This window comes from Schistocerca nitens, chromosome 12 (genome assembly GCF_023898315.1).
Source record: "Schistocerca nitens isolate TAMUIC-IGC-003100 chromosome 12, iqSchNite1.1, whole genome shotgun sequence".
NCBI classification, from domain to species: Eukaryota; Metazoa; Arthropoda; class Insecta; order Orthoptera; family Acrididae; genus Schistocerca; species Schistocerca nitens.
This window is the reverse complement of record NC_064625.1, coordinates 146,039,881-146,059,995: the sequence shown is the minus strand read 5'-3', so window position 1 is coordinate 146,059,995 and position 20,115 is coordinate 146,039,881. Positions and strand designations below refer to the sequence as shown.

The 20,115-nt window shown below is 45.0% G+C and overlaps 1 pseudogene; it reads left to right on the top strand.

Moving 5' to 3' along the window:
- Positions 1-6,868: 6,868 nt before the first annotated feature.
- On the top strand, positions 6,869-6,985 carry LOC126215527 (5S ribosomal RNA; annotated as a pseudogene).
- The last annotated feature ends 13,130 nt before the right edge of the window (positions 6,986-20,115 follow it).

Sequence of the window (20,115 nt, the reverse complement as noted above, 5' to 3'; positions counted from 1 at the left end):
TATATCTACGTCTGAACTTGTATTTATATTCAGGGTTATTACAAATGATTGAAGCGATTTCACAGCTCTACAATAACTTTATTATTTGAGATATTTTCACAATGCTTTGCACACACACATACAAAAACTCACAAAGTTTTCTTAGGCATTCACAAATGTTCGATATGTGCCCCTTTAGTGATTCGGCAGACATCAAGCCGATAATCAAGTTCCTCCCACACTCGGCGCAGCATGTTCCCATCAATGAGTTCGAAAGCATCGTTGATGCGAGCTCGCAGTTCTGGCACGTTTCTTGGTAGAGGAGGTTTAAACACTGAATCTTTCACATAACCCCACAGAAAGAAATCGCATGGGGTTAAGTCGGGAGAGCGTGGAGGCCATGACATGAATTGCTGATCGTGATCTCCACCACGACCGATCCATCGGTTTTCCAATCTCCTGTTTAAGAATTGCCGAACATCATGATGGAAGTGCGGTGGAGCACCATCCTGTTGAAAGATGAAGTCGGCGCTGTCGGTCTCCAGTTGTGGCATGAGCCAATTTTCCAGCATGTCCAGATACACGTGTCCTGTAACGTTTTTTTCGCAGAAGAAAAAGGGGCCGTAAACTTTAAACCATGAGATTGCAAAAAACACGTTAACTTTTGGTGAATTGCGAATTTGCTGCACGAATGCGTGAGGATTCTCTACCGCCCAGATTCGCACATTGTGTCTGTTCACTTCACCATTAAGAAAAAATGTTGCTTCATCACTGAAAACAAGTTTCGCACTGAACGCATCCTCTTCCATGAGCTGTTGCAACCGCGCCGAAAATTCAAAGCGTTTGACTTTGTCATCGGGTGTCAGGGCTTGTAGCAATTGTAAACGGTAAGGCTTCTGCTTTAGCCTTTTCCGTAAGATTTTCCAAACCGTCGGCTGTGGTACGTTTAGCTCCCTGCTTGCTTTATTCGTCGACTTCCGCGGGCTACGCGTGAAACTTGCCCGCACGCGTTCAACCGTTTCTTCGCTCACTGCAGGCCGACCCGTTGATTTCCCCTTACAGAGGCATCCAGAAGCTTTAAACTGCGCTTACCATCGCCGAATGGATTTAGCAGTTGGTGGATCTTTGTTGAACTTCGTCCTGAAGTGTCGTTGCACTGTTATGACTAACTGATGTGAGTGCATTTCAAGCACGACATACGCTTTCTCGGTTCCTGTCGTCATTTTGTCTCACTGCGCTCTCGAGCGCTCTGGCGGCAGAAACCTGAAGTGCGGCTTCAGCCGAACAAAACTTTAGTTTTTCTACGTATCTGTAGTGTGTCGTGACCATATGTCAATGAATGGAGCTACAGTGAATTTATGAAATCGCTTCAATCATTTGTAATAGCCCTTTAGTAGTACGGATCTGAGTTTAGGGTAACAACCAGCCGCTAAGCAGCTCACTGTTGCAGATCAGGTGGAGGGCTCGCACCGGTATTTCGCTTTTCGGAAATTTGGACGTGGACATAGATAGAAAGACATGTCACCCATCAACTCGTAAGATGGTGCATATGAACAGACCCAGTCCGCCTCCAGTAACTGAAGGTCGAGCGCTCCAGACACGAACTCGGTGTATCTCTGACCGCCGGGCGGTCAGCTCAGAAACGCCCCCGCGTACAGACGCACTCGCGCACGCACACGCGCGCACGCACAGAGACACAAAGCGGGCCAGTTCTCGGCGGACTTGGGCGCCCTGTAAGGGAGAGTTAGTACCGCCAGAAGGGCGGAAGCCGTCCGCGGCGCCGGCTAGCAAGTAGTTTGTGTTTGCAGAAATTCCTCGAGGGCAGTACGTCTTGGCAAGTGGCAACTGCGCGCAGAAGGGGCCGCCGCGGTTTCCTGCAGGAGGGATGTTAGGAGGGCCCGGGCCCGGGGGCGGAAGGTGGGGGCGGTGGGGGCGGCGGGGGCGGTAAATGCGCCTCCGCCTAACTTGCGCCCGCATTAAGACGCATTCCGTGGCCCGGCGCGGCCCGGCTGGCCACCTCGCTGCGCTGTTGCGGCAGACATTACTCCTCGTAAGGTGCGGCCGCCGGACTAAACGAAAGCGGTTACTCTTCATCGTTCTTCATCTGCATCCGCGTATACCGGCTGTCCCAGGAGGAATGGTCGATATTCACGGATATTCACGCTCACCTGAAGCAGAGAACTTCGTATGGGCATATATGGTCCATTCCAAACGATTTCTGAGAGAGAGAACGTGTTTAATATTCCGGTACAGCGTTGTTTGTGAAGTTGATGGGTTTAAAAATTATTGATTTCTATCAAACTGACGAAACAGAATGCAAGACGTTCTGCTCAATTATGCAAACGATGTTGGAAACGTAGAAAATTCCATTGTCGGGGGGGAAATCAGGAAGGGTGTGCCACAGGGTTCAATTCTGGGACCACTTCTATTTCTAGGGCAGAAAGACGGCTCCAGCAAAGAGGTTAAAACAACGAGGTAGGTTGGTCTAGATCAAAACTTGAAAGGGTTTTATCGGTAAGACACGTATGTGCCCACCACTAACCTAAAAAGAAATGTACACGGTAGTTAGAATTAACTTTCGCTACTTGAAAGGGCTCCCATGATAATTAGGTGATGTAAGACAATAAAACTATGTGGAAACGTTTGTAGGAGCACGCAGAAGAAAAACAACAAATAAACCAAATTTTCAAAGAGGACTGCCCGTTAAATGCAATCACTTTGATATTCTTCGACTGACATGTCAAAGCTTTCATCCGCATTGTTAATGCAATGAAGAGGATACAGTTGTTTTCCATGCACCGCTTCAAAGATACCAAAAAAGTTGCGTTGACCTCGTTGAAAACTTCTCCTCTAGCCAACAAGGACTGAGACAGAGTTTCTAAATCTGATATTAGCTTTTGTATGTGCCTACGATCTCCAATTCTTTGTTAAAAATATGCAATATATTGTTCCGCGCCAACAACTGGAATGCTATTCGCTGTAGATCGGGCACTGCGGACGCATACAATTGCGTTTAGATTTAAAAAAAAAAGAATCAAAGATTTCTTGTCGTTTATGCACTCCATAACCGCCCATGATCATGTTAACTGGTTCTTGGAAGAACAATGTAAAAAAAAGTGAAAAGCCCAATACTGTGTACGTTCTGCACCATTAATTTATTCAGTTAATCAGCTTACAAGGGCATCGTGCTGCTGGAATTTCCGAAGTCCGTCAGAATGGACAATGGGCGTGAATGAATGCAGGTGATCAGAGAGGATGCTTACGTGCGGGTTACCTGTCACAGTCGTATCTAGACATATCAGGGGCCCCATATCACTCCAACTGCACACGCCCCTCACCATTACGGCGCCTCCACCAACTTGAATAGTCCCTTGCTGACATACAGATTTGCCGGCCGGAGTGGCCGTGCTGTTTTGGCGCTACAGTCTGGAGCCGAGCGACCCCCACGGTCGCAGGTTCGAATCCTGCCTCGGGCGTGGATGTGTGTGATGTCCTTAGGTTAGTTAGGTTTAATTTGTTCTAAGTTCTAGGCGACTGATGACCTCAGCAGTTAAGTCGCATAGTGCTCAGAGCCACGTACAGGTTCCATGGATTCATGGCGTTGTCTCCATATCCGTACATGTCCATCCGCTCGGTACAGTTTGAAACGAGCCTCGTCCGACCAGGCTACATGTTTGCAGTCATCAACAGTCCACTGTCGGTGTTGACGGGCTCAGGCGAGAAGTTAAGCTTGGTGTCGTGCAGTCATCATGCGTACACGAGTGGGCCTTCGACTGCAAAATCCCATATCGATGATGTTTCGTTGAATGGTTCGCACGCTAGCACTTGTTGAAGGGCTGCACTTTCGTCACGTTGAACGATTTTCTTCAGTCTTCACTCGTCCGGTTCTTGCAGGATCTTTTTCCGGCCGCAGAGATGTCGGAGATTTGTTTTACCGGATTGCTGATATTCACAGTACATACGTCAAATGGCCGTACAGGAAAGTCCCCACTTCACCGCTACCTCGGAGATACTGTGTCCCATCGCTCGTGTGCCAACTATAACTCCACGTTCAAACTCACTAAAATCTTAATAGGCGGCCGTTGTGGCCGAGCGTTTCTAGTCACATAAGTCCGGAACCGCGCTGCTGCTGCGATCGCAGGTTTGAATCCTGCCTCGGGCGTGGATGTGTGTGATGTCCTTAGGTTAGTTAGGTTTAAGTAGTTCTATGTTCTAGGCGACTGATGACCTCAGATGTTAAGTCCCATTGTGCTTAGAGCCATTTGAACCATTTTGAAATCTTGATAACCTGCCATTGTAGCAGCAGTAACCGATGTGACGACTGCGCCACACACTTGTCTTGTATAGGCGTACTCGACGGCACCGCCGTATTCTGCCTGTTTACGTGTGTCTCCGTATTTGAATACGCATGCCTATACCGGTTTCGTTGGCCCTTCAGTGTAATAAGGGTGTTTCGGCATGGGTCAATACCTGGTACCTCATAGGCGCCTTTGCTATTGATCCGTAAATGTAATTATTTCATGTACGAGGGGCGTTTGAGAATTCCGTGCAAAAATAAAAATTAATTACGTGTTTGGGGTAAACCTTTTTTATTTTTCTCCTTTTAGACTTATAAACTTCGTCCAGCGCTGTTCTGAATTGTTGATCCCTTCCAAATAAGAGGAATTGTACAAGTCTGCAGAATAGCTATTAGTTGCTGCAATCACCTGCTCGTTGGAATAAAATCTTTGTCCCGCCATCCATTTCTTCAAATTGAGGAAGAAATAGTAGTCCGAGGGAGCCAAGTCTCGAGAACGGTGGGGGATGTGAAACGAGTTGGAATCCTATTCCCATTAATTTTGCGACCACAACTGCTGAGATGTGTGCTGGTGCAGTGTCGTGATGGAAAAGGACTTTTTTGCGGTGCAATCGCCGGCGTTGTTCTTGCAGCTCGGTTTTCAAACGGTCCAATAACGATGAATAATATCCACCTGTAATAGTTTTACCCTTAACCAGATAGTCGATGAGGATTATCCCTTGCGAGTCCCAAAAGACAGTCGCCATAACCTTTCAGGCCGAAGGAATGGTCTTCGCCTTTTCTGCTGCAGATTCTCCCTTGGTAACCCATTGTTCAGATTGTTGTTTGGTCCCGGGAGAATAGTACTGTATCCATGTTTCATCCACAGCGACGAAACGACGCTTAAAGTCCTGCGGATTCTTCCTGAACAGCTGCAAACCATCCTTGCAACACTTCACACGATTCCGTTCTTGGTCAGGCGTGAGCAATCGCGGAACCCATCTTGCGGAAAGCTTTCCCCTGTCCAAATGTTTATGAAAATATTATGTATCCGTTCATTCGAGATGCCCACAGCACTAGCAATCTCACGCACCTTAACTCCTCTGCCATCCATCACCATATCATGGATTTTATCAATGATTTCTGGAGTCGTAACCTCAACAGGGGGCTCAGAACGTTCAGCATCACTTGTGCCCATATGGTCACTCCGAAAATTTTGAAACCACTTATAAACTGTTCTAATCGAAGGTGCAGAGTCACCGTAATGTTTATCAAGCTTCTCTTTAGTCCCCTGAGGCGTTTTCCCTTTCATAAAGTTTAAGCATTACAGGAAATACTTTTTCGTCCATTTTTTGACAACCGCTCGACTTCCTTGATTCACACGAAGGCCAAACAAAAATGGTTCAAATGGCTCTGAGCACTATGGGACTTAACTTCTGAGGTCATCAGTCCCCTAGAACTTAGAACTAGTTAAATCTAACTAACCGAAGGACATCACACACATCCATGCCAGAGGCAGGATTCGAACCTGCGACCGTAGCAGGTGCGCGGTTCCGGACTGTAGCGCCTAGAACCGCACGGTCACCGCGGCCGGTGAAGGCCAAACACAAAGAAATAGACCAGTATGGCTGAAACTTGGTGTGCGCTCTTTCCAAAGGTGATACTGACTAAACATGACCTCGATACGCGCCGGTGGTGCCATCTCTCGGACTTTGCTCGGACTTTTCAATCGCCCCTCGTACTCTTCATGCACTAGATTGGATTAGATTAGAGATTAGATTAGTACTTGTTCCATAGATCATGAATACGACACTTAGTAATGATGTGGAACGTGTCAGGTTAATAAAAGGTGTCTATACAAGATATTACATTAGACAAAATATTACATGACGCTCAATATTTTTAATTTTTTTTGTGGGGCTTTGGGAAATTACCCACTTACTATATCCAAATTCATCTAATGAGTAGAAGAAGTTGGCATTAAGAAATTCTTTTAATTTCCCTTTAAATGCTATATGGCTATCTGTCAGACTTTTGATGCTATTAGGTAACTGACCAAAGACTTTTGTGGCAGCATAATTTATTCCCTTCTGAGCCAAAGTTAGATTTAACCTTGAGTAGTGAAGATCATCCTTTCTCCTAGTGTTGCAGCCATGTACATTGTTATTACTTTTGAATTCGTTCGGATTGTTAATAACAAATTTCAATAGTGAATATATACTATATTTTGAGGCTACAGTGAAGATCTCTAGGTCTTTAAATAAGTGTCTGCAGGATGATCTTGGATGAGCTCCAGCAGTTATTCTGATTACACGCTTTTGTGCAATTAACATTCTTTTAGTCAATGATGAGTTACCCAGCGTATGATGCCACACGAAAGCAGAGAATGAAAATAGGCGGGGTAAGCTAATTTACTCGGATGTATATCACCAACATTTGCAATGACCCTAATGGCATAAGTAGCTGGACTCAAACGTTTCAGCAGATCCTCAGTGTGTGTTTTCCAGATCAACCCCTCATCAATGCATACACCTAGAAATTTTGAATATTCTACCTTAGCTACCGATTTCTTATAGAAGTCTATATTTTTTAATGCGGTCATTCCATTTACAAGGCAACGGCCTTGCCGCAGTGGATACACCGGTTCCCGTGAGATCACCGAAGTTAAGCGCTGTCGGGCGTGGCCACCACTTGGATGGGTGACCATCCAGCCGCCATGCGCTGTTGCCATTTTTCGGGGTGCTCTCAGCCTCGTGATGCCAATTCAGGAGCTACTCGACCGAATAGTAGCGTCTCCGGTCAAAGAAAACCATCATAACGACTGGGAGAGCGGTGTGCTGGCAACGCGCCCCTCCTATCCGCGTGCTCTATGAGGATGACACGGCGGTCGGATGGACCCGACGGGCCACTTGTGGCCTGCAGACGGAGTGTTCATTCCATTTACTGCGTGGAACTGTATATACTGCGTTGCAGAGAACCACTTAATGATTTTCTGAAAAAGATCAGTTATAATTTCACCAGTTAATTCTTGTCTGTCGGATGTGATAGCTATACTTGTATCATCGGCACTGTTGCAACAGTTAATATGGGGTGAATTGCAAATCTGTTAAAGGGTGAAGTAATTTTTTTTTTTCCGCCAGTGTACTTCAGGTGAGATAAGTGTTGTCGGTAAAGAGCAGGTGTGAACTGCAGAGCGCAATCAGCTCGAGGGACGGCCGGGCAGTGTTTCGGCCTGCCACAGCCCAGAGAGGCCCGGCCTCCAGACGCCTCGGTATCGCACCTTGCGGCGTAGGAGTGCTTCCGCAGCAGCGTTCATTAGCGCGAGTATCGCCCGCCCCACGCGCCGACACGCAGATAAACGCATCCTCGCACGCAGGAAGCCCAGATTGCGTGGCCAACGTAGGAGGCCGGCGCGCAAGGGCCGCGTGGGTGCCGTCGCTGCCTGCGGCTCCTCCGGCTGCATCTGCGTGCGTTCACCTCGCGCTCTGCCGCCCGCTGCCCGGAAGGCGTGTCACGGCGCCAGAAAAATCTGCATCTGCATCTACATCTGTAGGCGCCACGCCTCCTTATGGTGGTGCGTGGCTGTCACTTCCGTCCAGTCCAGCTGCAGTCGAGACCATGTCGAGCAGAGCACGAATGAGCTTTTATCTTCGTGTGGGGAAAATAAAAAAAATGGTTCAAATGGCTCTGAGCACTATGGGACTCAACTGCTGTGGTCATAAGTCCCCTAGAACGTAGAACTACTTAAACCTAACTAACCTAAGGACAGCACACAACACCCAGCCATCACGAGGCAGAGAAAATCCCTGACCCCGCCGGGAATCGAACCCGGGAACCCGGGCGTGGGAAGCGAGAACGCTACCGCACGACCACGAGATGCGGGCTGGGGAAAATACACTCTGTAAGAAGGCTGCTTAGGTTTTTATGTTACTAACGTCACGTTAGCACACGATGAGAATAGAAGCTTTCGAAATGTGGTGCTACAGAAGAATGCTGAAGATTAGACGGGTACATCACATAACTAATGAGGAGGTATTGAATAGAATTGGGGAGAACAGGAGTTTGTGGCACAACTTGACTAGAAGACGGGATCGGTTGGTAGGACATGTTCTGAGGCATCAAGGGATCACCAATTTAGTACTGGAGGGCAGCGCAGAGGGTAAAATGCGTAGAGGGAGACCAAGAGATGAATACACTAAGCAGATTCAGAAGGATGTAGGCTGCAGTAGGTACTGGGAGATGAAGAAGCTTGCACAGGATAGAGCAGCATGGAGAGCTGCATCAAACCAGTCTCAGGACTGAAGACAACAACAACAACAACAACAACAACGACGACGACGTCACGTAGCGCTCTGTATGAAAATCACTGACTGTGCTGTGTCTGTGGCTGGTTGGCATTGTTGGAATATTCGCTATTGTAGTGTTGGGCAGTTGGATGTGAACAGCGCGTACCGTTGCGCAGTTGGAGGTGAGCCGCCAGCAGTGGTGGATGTGGGGAGAGAGATGACAGAATTTTGAGAGCGGACGACCTGGACGTGTGTCCATCGGAAACTGTAAATTTCTAATATTGGATATCATTAACTATATATATATATATATATATATATATATATATATATATATATATATATATATATATATATATATATAGTATGACAGTGCTGGAATAATCACTACAAAAGAATGCTCCTAACTAACAATAACCTATACCTTTCATGGATCACTTACCTCACAAAAATCTTCGTTACTCAAACTACTGCAATAGTGTGCGCCAATACTGCCAGCTGAATAAAAGATTCTAAGTACTGAAGGCACTAACGACTGATAGGCATAGTTCGCAAATGAAAGATTTTGACAGAGAACAAACAATGTATTTACCTTAACAGTGTTCGAAACTAATAATATATATAAAGTTCATCACAGCCAGTATTACAAATTTACTCTTTCTGATGGACGCACATTCCAGTTCGTCCGCTCTCAGAATTCTGCTATCTCTCTCCCCACATCCACCACTGCTGGCGGCTCACCTCCAACTGCGCAACGCTACGAGCTGTTCACATCCAACTGCGATAGCGAATATTCCAAGAATGTCAACCAGCCACAGACTGCACACAGCACAGCCAGTAATTCTCATACAGAAAGCTACGTGACGTTACCAACATAAAAAGCTAAACAGCCTACTTACAACTCCTCTTCAGAAAAAAAAAAAAACAGAACACCTTGAACGACTAGAGGTAGAATGTTCATATTCACATGACATGTATGTTCTGCAGAAGTGATCACGATTTCAATCAACTTCATTGAGCCTAATAGGGTCCGCAATGTTGTTGTTGTTGTGGTCTTCAGTCCTGAGACTGGTTTGATGCAGCTCTCCATGCTACTCTATCCTGTGCAAGCTTCTTCATCTCCCAGTACCTACTGCAACCTACATCCTTCTGAATCTGCTTAGTGTATTCATCTCTTGGTCTCCCCCTACGATTTTACCCTCCACGCTGCCGTCCAATACTAAATTGGTGATCCCTTGATGTCTCAGAACATGTCCTACCAACCGATCCCTTCTTCTAGTAAAGTTCTGCCACAAACTCCTCTTCTCCCCAATTCTATTCAATACCTCCTCATTAGTTACATGATCTACCCATCTAATCTTCAGCATTCTTCTGTAGCACCACATTTCGAAAGCTTCTATTCTCTTCTTGTCCAAACTATTTACCGTCCATGTTTCACTTCCATACATGGCTACACTCCATACAAATACTTTCAGAAATGACTTCCTGACACTTAAATCTATACTCGATGTTAACAAATTATCTTTTTCAGAAACGCTTTCCTTGCCATTGCTAGTCTACATTTTATATCCTCTCTACTTCGATCATTATCAGTTACTTTGCTCCCCAAATAGCAAAACTCCTTTACTACTTTAAGTGTCTCATTTCCTAATCTAATACCCTCAACATCACCCGACTTAATTCGACTACATTCCATTATCCTCGTTTTGCTTTTGTTGATGTTCATCTTATATCCTCCCTTCAAGACACCATCCATTCCGTTCAACTGCTCTTCCAGGTCCTTTGCTGTGTCTGACAGAATTACAATGTCATCGGCGAACCTCGAAGTTTTTATTTCTTCTCCATGGATTTTAATACCTACTCCGAATTTTTCTTTTGCTTCCTTTACTGCTTGCTCAATATACAGATTGAATAACATCGGGGAGAGACTACAAACCTGTCTCACTCCCTTCCCGCTATGGGGCCCTGATAACCCGTTCCATGCATGGTATCACTGACGTGTATAAGGCGCGAATAGCGTCGTGTGGTATGGTCACCCATGCAGGATTCACCTGTTTCCAAAGATCATGTGCGGTGGTTGGCATTGGGCCACAGCGCTGCACCCGTTGTTCCAACATATCCCACGCATCTGCGATTGGCAATAAACCTGGTGATACGGCGGGCCAGGGCCAAAGGCACCAATAACGCACGAGTTCGTACAACAGCGTGTGGTCTGCGTTGTCTTGCTCAAAAATAGCGTCTGGAGTGCTGTGCAGAAAGGCTATGCCAACAGGTGGCAGGATGTCATTCACGTAGTGGTCACTGTATCCAGCACCCCAAACCATAAGGTGTTGAATTGGCGCTGTATGTCTTGTGCGAATGCAATCAATGTGATGCCGCTCCCCCTTTCTGCGGCGAACCACAATTCAGCCGTCAGTTTCAGACAAACAGGACCTGGATCCAGTCATTCCGTCTTCAGGCCACGAGTGGCCTACCAGAACCATCCGACCGCCGTGTCATCCTCAGTGGAGGATGCGGATAGGAGGGGCGTGGGATCAGCACACCGCTCTCCCGGTGGTTATGATGGTATTCTTGACCGAAGCCGCTTCTATTCGGTCGAGTAGCTCCTCAATTGGCATGACGAGGCTGACAAGGGAACCTCCCCATCGCACCCCCCTCAGATTTAGTTATAAGTTGGTACAGTGGATAGGCCTTGAAAAACTGAACACAGATCAATCGAGGAAACAGGAAGAAGTTGTGTGGAACTATGAAAAAAATAAGAAAATATACAAACTGAGTAGTCCATGCGTAAGATAGGCAACATCAATGAAAATGTGAGCTCAGGAGCGCCGTGGTCTCGTGGTTTACGTGAGCAACTGTGGAACTAGAGGTCCTTGGTTCAGATCTTCACTGGAATGAAAATTTTAATTTTTTATTTCCAGACGATTATTATCTGACAAACTCTTATGCTTTCAGCGCTTTTTTGGGAGTGATTATCACATCCACAAGAAAACCTAAATCGGGCAAGGTAGAAGAATCTTTTTACCCATTCGCCAAGTGTACAAGTTTGGTGGGTCGACAACATATTCCTGTCATGTGACGCACATGCCGTCACCAGTGTCGTATAGAATATATCAGACGTGTTTTCCTGTGAAGGAATCGGTTGACCTATGACCTTGCGATCAAATGTTTTCGGTTCCCATTGGAAAGGCACGTCCTTTCGTCTACTAATCGCACGGTTTTGCGGTGCGGTCGCAAAACACAAACACTAAACTTATTACAGTGAACAGAGACGTCAATGAACGAACTAACAGATCATAACTTTGCGAAAATAAAAAAAAGTGAACTTTTCACACGAGGGAAGACTTGAAACAAGGACCTCTCATTCCGCAGCTGCTCACGCTAACCACGGGACCACGGCGCTCCTGAGCCCAGACACCCCTTGATGTTGCTGATTTGCGCATGGACTACTCAGTTTGTATATTTTCTTATTTTTTTCATAGTTCCACACAACTTCTTCCTGTTTTCTCGATTGATCTGTGTTCAGTTTTTCAAGGCCTATCCACTGCGCCAACTTACAACTAAATCTGAGGGGGGTGCGATGGGAAGGTTCCCTTGTGAGTGCACTCCGAAAAATGGCAACAGCACATGGCGGCTTGGATGGTCACCCATCCAAGTGTCGACCACGCCCAACAGCGCTCAACTTCCATGATCTCACGGGAAACCGGTGTGTCCACTGCAGCAAGGCCGTGAACCGGGATTCAGGCGAAAATAATATGATGCCATTCCTGTCCCCGTGACGTCGCTCCATACATCATTGCCGGCTAGCAGGTTTCTGCACATTCGTCGAAGGTAGGCGGAGATGTGGACGACGCGCACGGAACCCACACCGTAATGAACGGCGACGGACTGTCACCCATGATAGTGTACGATGTGTTCCATTGTTCCACTGTTACGTCAGAGCCAAGTAGGGGACAGATCTGTTCTGCAATGCCGTTCGTGTGAGGTATCGATCTTTTTCGGGGGTGGTCTGCGTAGTGCGATCTGATCCATCTCGTCGTGTTCTACGGCATTGTGTGAACCATTATGCACACACACGCACTCATTGCACTGCCGAAGCACTTAGTCGCACACGAGCAGCAGTAACCCGGATGGATGCGTTACGATCTCCCACGCCAATAATGCGCCCTCTTTCAAACTCAATGATTTGAAGGTAAGCGCATACGTGAACGAAGTATCCTACACGTCTGCTCGCGTGTCACTGATCGATTACCGGTAGAGGTGTAGGGCAGCGATATCGATGTAGACCTGGAACCTTTTTGGCCCACATGGTTCAGTTGCTAATCATTTCTGCAGAACATACTTATGTACATGTCTTGTTAATATGGACGTCCCAAATATAGCCGTTCTAGGTAGTCTGTTTCTTTTCTGAACATGAGTGTATATTAAAAGAACCTTATAAGAAACACAGGCAGCTCTGTTGCTTGTTTTCACTTATTTGCGATTTTGTCATATCTACATCTGTATCTATACAAGGTTCATCGACAAAAGCAAAACGAGGGTAATGGAATGTAGTCGAATTAAGTCGGGTGATGCTAAGGGGATTAGATTAGGAAATGAGACACTTAAAGTAGTAAAGGAGTTTTGCTATTTAGGGAGTAAAATAACTGATGATGGTCGAAGTAGAGAGGATATAAAATGTAGACTGGCAATGGCAAGGAAATCGTTTCTGAAGAAGAGAAATTTGTTAACATCGAGTATAGATTTAAGTGTCAGGAAGTCATTTCTGAAAGTATTTGTATGGAGTGTAGCCATGTATGGAAGTGAAACATGGACGATAACCAGTTTGGACAAGAAGAGAACAGAAGCTTTCGAAAAGTGGTGCTACAGAAGAATGCTGAAGATAAGGTGGGTAGATCACGTAACTAATGAGGAGGTATTGAATAGGATTGGGGAGAAGAGAAGTTTGTGGCACAACTTGACTAGAAGAAGGGATCGGTTGGTAGGACATGTTTCGAGGCATCAAGGGATCACAAATTTAGCATTGGAGGGCAGCGTGGAGGGTAAAAATCGTAGAGGGAGACCAAGAGATGAATACACTAAGCAGATTCAGAAGGATGTAGGTTGCAGTAGGTACTGGGAGATGAAGAAGCTTGCACAGGATAGAGTAGCATGGAGAGCTGCATCAAACCAGTCTCAGGACTGAAGACCACAACAACAACAACATCTATACAAGGTGTAAATTTTAAGTTGACAAACCAGAATAACTCGAAAAATAAGCTTTACACGAAAAAATGTGTAGAATCCAAATTTGATTATTTTCGAGGGGGACATCTGCTGGTGCTAAAATTAGCCCGCCACCCCAGCCCCTGGGGGTGGGGCGGGAGGCAATTTTAAAATTTCAACTGGGAACCCCCATTTTTTATTGCAGAATTAGATTCTACATAAAAAACTACATACATTTTGTAATAAACATTTGTTTTGATTCTTGGTAGTTGGCGCTGTAATTCAAGATAATTCATGTTCTCATTTTTGCGTGGAAAATGATTACGGATAAACAAAAAATACTTACTTACTTTGTAAATTTTGATTCGCTAAAACTAAAACTCTCCCTCTCTCCCCATAGGGTGGGGTTCGAAAGAGAGGAATTAGAGTTTTACAAATGTTGACCCAAATATTAATTTTTTCCGCAGATTCGGATAAGTTTTGTTTGCTTCATGGTCATGAGGCCACACAACATTTAATTATCAAACAAATCATTTGAATAGCTAGCTAACTAACGAACCAAACATCCTAAACAGATCTTAACATGTACGAAACGAACCTGTAAGGAAACACGCTGTTTTTCTTTGGATCTTCTCTACTTCCTCTATCATTTCTATCTGGTACGGATCCCACACTGATGAGGAACATTTAAGTATTGGCCGTATTGTAAGCTATTTCCTATTTCTTTAAAGTCAGTACCGCCATTAGACTGTTGTTTATGTACAGTGTTACATTTAAACTTACACAATCATGATTTCGGCTTCAAAGTGCCATTATCAAGTGTTTTCTGAAAGCAGGTTAGACAATAACAGTGAAACGCATAACAAGTGATATAACCGTATAAAAACCCATATTTGTAATGCTTACTTACAAGTGTTATAAATTGCCTAAAATGGCATACTGTCGTATTAAAATACACTATTAGACACATCTCTAGGAGTCGATATTTCTGGCAGAGCCTACTGCTTTGTTTCATTACTGAGTACACTATCTTGACTGAACGACAGGTGGCTAACTGTCAAATTGTCTTGGTCAAAGAAATTCCTATTACAAGCAGGTGACCTTTTTCTTTTTTTAGTCTTTGGACTCAAAGGATAGGAAAGGTTAGGAGCAATTTATTTTCTTTGGTAGTTTTTACATTTTGCAGTACCTGTTTATCTTAGTATACAATAAAGTTGTCCGCTCATAAACATAAACAGTAACAAACCTCTCGATAATATTCGCTGCATCCATAAATATAACAGTCCAGCTAATCATTGACGCGCTACATTTTAGTAGGTAAATATACAGCTTTGTACGTGAAATTAACACTTGGCTAACTCTAAGTTGTGTAATTCTGCCTCAGTTCAAATTAATACAATACAGTGCAAATACTTCTTCTACTCACTCATTAATTAACGAGTGAGGTTTGAAGTGATATTTATGATGTACGTATCATCAGGCGTGTAAATCCTGTTATACGTGGTGGAACATTACTTAGGAATAAGTGCAAATAACACAGGTATTTGAAACATGTCATGTACATAAAAGCAATTAAGCAAGTAATTGATGGACTACATATCCTGAGCGTTCCTCCAATGTGTGGGATGTTGTAGCGAGTCTGGATCAGGAGCAGATCGAGCGGATACAACAACACGCACGCAGATTATTAGCAATTTGTTACAACTTGAACATGGTATATCCTTCACTATGGAAACAAGTAGTGTTCACACAGATGACATGAAACTCTTGCTTTCGATGACTGTTATACACATTAAGAACCCCTGCTTAATAGCTTGTTTATGTAACTTTGGAACGAAATGCCGCACTGAATCAGGGTATGAGGGATCCGACACTTCGGTGGTAGGTTTCTACAGGTATGTGGCATTGGATACCGATACACAGGTCATGCAATTCGTGTAAATAACGGGCCGCTGATTTACGTACTCTGTGATGGGGCCCTATAGCAACCGAAATAGGTTCCATAGGGTTTACATTAGGCGGATTTGGTCGCCGAGACATCAACACGAGTTCACTACAACGCTCCTCAAACCACTGCAGCACGGTTTTGGCTCCGGGGCACGGACAGTTATACAGGGTGATTCAAAAAGAATACCACAACTTTAAAAATGTGTGTTTAATGAAAGAAACATAATATAACCTTCTGTTATACATCATTACAAAGAGTATTTAAAAAGGTTTTTTTTCACTCAAAAACAAGTTCTGAGATGTTCAATATGGCCCCCTCCAGACACACGAGCAATATCAACCCGATACTCCAACTCGTTCCACACTCTCTGTAGCATATCAGGCGTAACAGTTTGGATAGCTGCTGTTATTTCTCGTTTCAAATCATCAATGGTGGCTGGGAGAGGTGGCCGAAACACCATATCCTTAACATACCCCCATAAGAAAAAATCGCAGGGGGTAAGATCAGGGCTTCTTGGAGGTCAGTGATGAAGTGCTCTGTCACGGGCTGCCTGGCGGCCGATCCATCGCCTCGGGTAGTTGACGTTCAGGTAGTTACGGACAGATAAGTGCCAATGTGGTGGCGCTCCATCCTGCTGAAATATGAATTGTTGTGCTCCTTGTTCGAGCTGAGGGAACAGCCGATTCTCTAACATCTCCAGATACTGTAGTCCAGTTACAGTAGCACCTTCGAAGAAAAAGGGACCAAAAACTTTATTGGCTGAAATGGCACAGAAAACGTTCACCTTAGGCGAGTCACGTTCATACTGAGTTGTTTCCCGCGGATTCTCAGTGCCCCATATACAGACATTGTGACGGTTGACTTTCCCGTTAGTGTGGAAAGTTGCTTCGTCACTAAACACAATCTTTGAAACGAAAGATTCATCTGTTTCCATTTGAGCAAGGATAAAATCACAGAAATCGATTCTTTTAATCTTATCAGCTGCAGACAGTGCTTGAACCAATTTCAGACGATAAGGTTTCATAACTAACCTTTTTCGTAGGACTCTCCATACAGTCGATTGTGGAATTTGCAGCTCTCTGCTAGCTCTGCGAGTCGATTTTCCTGGGCTGCGAACAAATGCTTGCTGGATGCATGCTACATTTTCATCACTCGTTCTCGGCAGTCCAGAACTTTTCCCTTTGCACAAACACCCATTCTCTGTAAACTGTTTATACCAACGTTTAATACACCACCTATCAGGAGGTTTAACACCATACTTCGTTCGAAATGCACGCTGAACAACTGTCGTCGATTCACTTCTGCCGTACTCAATAACACAAAAAGCTTTCTGTTGAGCGGTCGCCATCTTAGCATCAACTGACGCTGACGCCTAGTCAACAGCGCCTCAAGCGAACAAATGTACAACTAAATGAAAGTTTATAGCTCCCTTAATTCGCCGACAGATAGTGCTTAGCTCTGCCTTTTGTCGTTGCAGAGTTTTAAATTCCTAAAGTTGTGGTATTCTTTTTCAATCACCCTGTATTGCTGGAAGATGGCACCGCTGTCGGGGAAGACTTCAAGCATGAAGCGATGCAGATGGTTCGCAGCTGTCAGCGTGTCTCCGATTACTACCACAGATCCAACGTAATCGCAGGGGAATGCCTCCCGTAGCATAACACTGCCCCCACCAGCCTATGTCCGTTTCGAACCCTCGTTTCACGTCGATGACGGCGTTTGTGAAGACGACCATCGACCTAGTGCAGCAAGAGCCGATACGTTTCCATTGATCGACTGTCGAATCCCAATGGTCCCGCGCCCACTGCGGTCATAATTGACGATGTCGTTGGGTTTAACATGTGGACACGTGGGGTGGTCTGCTGCGAAGCTCCCATGTTCGACAACGTACGATGAGCGGTGTGCTCCGTAACACTTGTGCATACACCAGCATTGTGCTCTTTCGGTAGAGATACCACACACCACCGTCTACTCTACAGAGCAGACGAGCCTCCGAACCCTCGTCGTGTGAAGAGGCGTGTACATCCAACCACCTGACACCTAAAGGCGTTTGACACCTTACTTCGAGGTAAGGTTGACTGCTTACCATCATCAGTCTCTGTTTAGTTAGTGACAATTTTGAGCCTGATGACGGAAGCAGAACTCATTATATTAAATACCATAACTTAAAAAATTCTGCAGTGATCTAGACAGCGTTGTTCGTTATGTTTTTTATGATTATTACAGAAATTTACTTCCTCTCTTAATAATGAGTTTTGTATCACAAACGTTACTTACTTCTACTGTTTACGTGTTTAGCAAAGGAACTGAGCAAGTATACTCCTCTGAAGGACATGAATTAGTACTTTTTTTTTTTTTTGCCTGACTTGTCTACTTACTACTCCGTGGGCTCTTCGGTAACTGACAAATCTGTAACCGTCAAATTTTGACCAACATTTCTGTCCGAACATCGCCGCATATTTTGCATTTCGGTTCTGGTGTCGACAAAATCGCTTTTGGTTGACTTGTTGCTTGTTGGCGTAAATGGCACGTCAGTCTATTACACGTGGAGTTCGGAATTAATGGCCGTGGACAAGCCATTTTCCGAAAAAAATGGCTTACTTTCGACGGTGCTAGTTCAGGAAAGAAAGGAGAGGGTAGTTCAGCGTCCCGAGGTCATTAGAGACTTAGCAGAAGCTCAGCAAGGAGAAAGTATAAGGAGATTGGAAAAGCGGAGTACACTTCTGGAGGACTGAAGCTGGGACGTGGGGAGAGGGTGAGGCGTCTGTCGAAAGCTCGGCAGTTAACATCAGTACACAAGCTTTAGGATTCGAATCCCGCTGCCGGCTTGTGTGGCCGAGCGGTTCTAGGCGCTTCAGTCCGGAACCGCGCTGCTGCTACGGTCGCAGGTTCGAATCCTGCCTCGGGCATGGATGTGTGTGATGTCCTTCGGTTAGTTAGGTTAAGTAGTTCTAAGTTCTAGGGCACTCATGACCGCAGCTGTTAAGTCCTGTAGTGCTCAGAGCCATTTGAACCATTTTTTTTTTCGAATCCCGCTACAGTACAACGATTTAATCTAACAGAAAGTGGTCTGATATTTTGCTGCAGAGTGAAGGAAGTACTTATCAGGAATGGTTATACTCTCTTTCCTGATAAATACCCCGATGAACTAACACGATTCTAATGTCTTCCTTTTCACCTTTCCTCTCTGTTACGTGGTCAACAATTTTTTGCCGTATTTCTGTTCATAATGTCACTAAAACCGCACCATTTTTATCTTATTAGCGTAGAGACAGATTTAAACAAAATTTGTAAGCGAAGCACTGGTTCACTTCGACTGTTTATATAGTACGTAAGGAATAATGGACATATGGAGCCTTCTACTTCGATATACGTCCTGAACGGACAAGCTAAACTCACTGTATTGGCCACAGCCCCAAACTACCTTTGTGTAGGCGCGAGTAATGGGCCTGCAATGGATTCCCAAGGGAATCAAATTCGAAGAAAGTTTGTTTTCCTTTCTCTCCTTATTTGGTCTAGGCTGCATCACCTATCAGCACTCTGTGTATCCTGGAAGAAATCGCCTCCATCATCTCATACTATGCTGCCCCTATACACCTCTGTCGAGTCCCAGGGGAACAAAATTTGCAAATAATTTTCCTTTCTCTCCTTTTTCGTGCCAACTTTTACTGCCTGCCTCCTACCTCGATGTGCCTCTCAGAAGGACAGCCTAGCATCACACTGTAGACTGTGGTCTCTAAACATCCATATACATCCAAAAAAATGGTCCTCCTAAGGAGCACCAGGGGACCAGATATGAACATATATTTTTCTTTCTCTTCATCTTTGGTGTAGCCGATAACACCTATCATCCCTTTACCTCACTGTGTGACGTGGCAGTACACACTGGCTCATCATGTAGTACGCTACTCTCATAAACCGCCCTGAAACCAGAAATAGCGGTCCTACAATGGAGCCCTGTGGGAATCAAATTTCTTTCTCTCTATGTTCGTCTTAGCCCCCCGAACCTACCAGCCCTCTACCTCGTTGTGTGTGTGCCGGAAAGAGAGGATAGCATTAACCTGTATGCCAGTGTCCCAAAACAACTCTGTATAATCAAGAATAATGGTCATAGTATAGAGCTTTGGAATATCAAATTAGAATACATTTTTTTCTTTCTCTCTTTGTTCAGTTTAGTCTGCATCACCAATCAGTCCTCTACATCACTGTGTGTTTTCGAGGAACACACCTGCATCATCGCAGTGCATGCTGTTCCTATACACGTGTGTAAATTCAAGATTGTCATGATATGGAGCCCTGTGGGTATCAAATTTCTTTCTCTTCATGTTCCGTTTTGCCTCTAGAATCCTCCAGTGCTCTACCTCGTCGTGTGCGTACTGGAAGGACAGGATAGCATTAACCGGTATGCCAGTGTCCCCAAACAT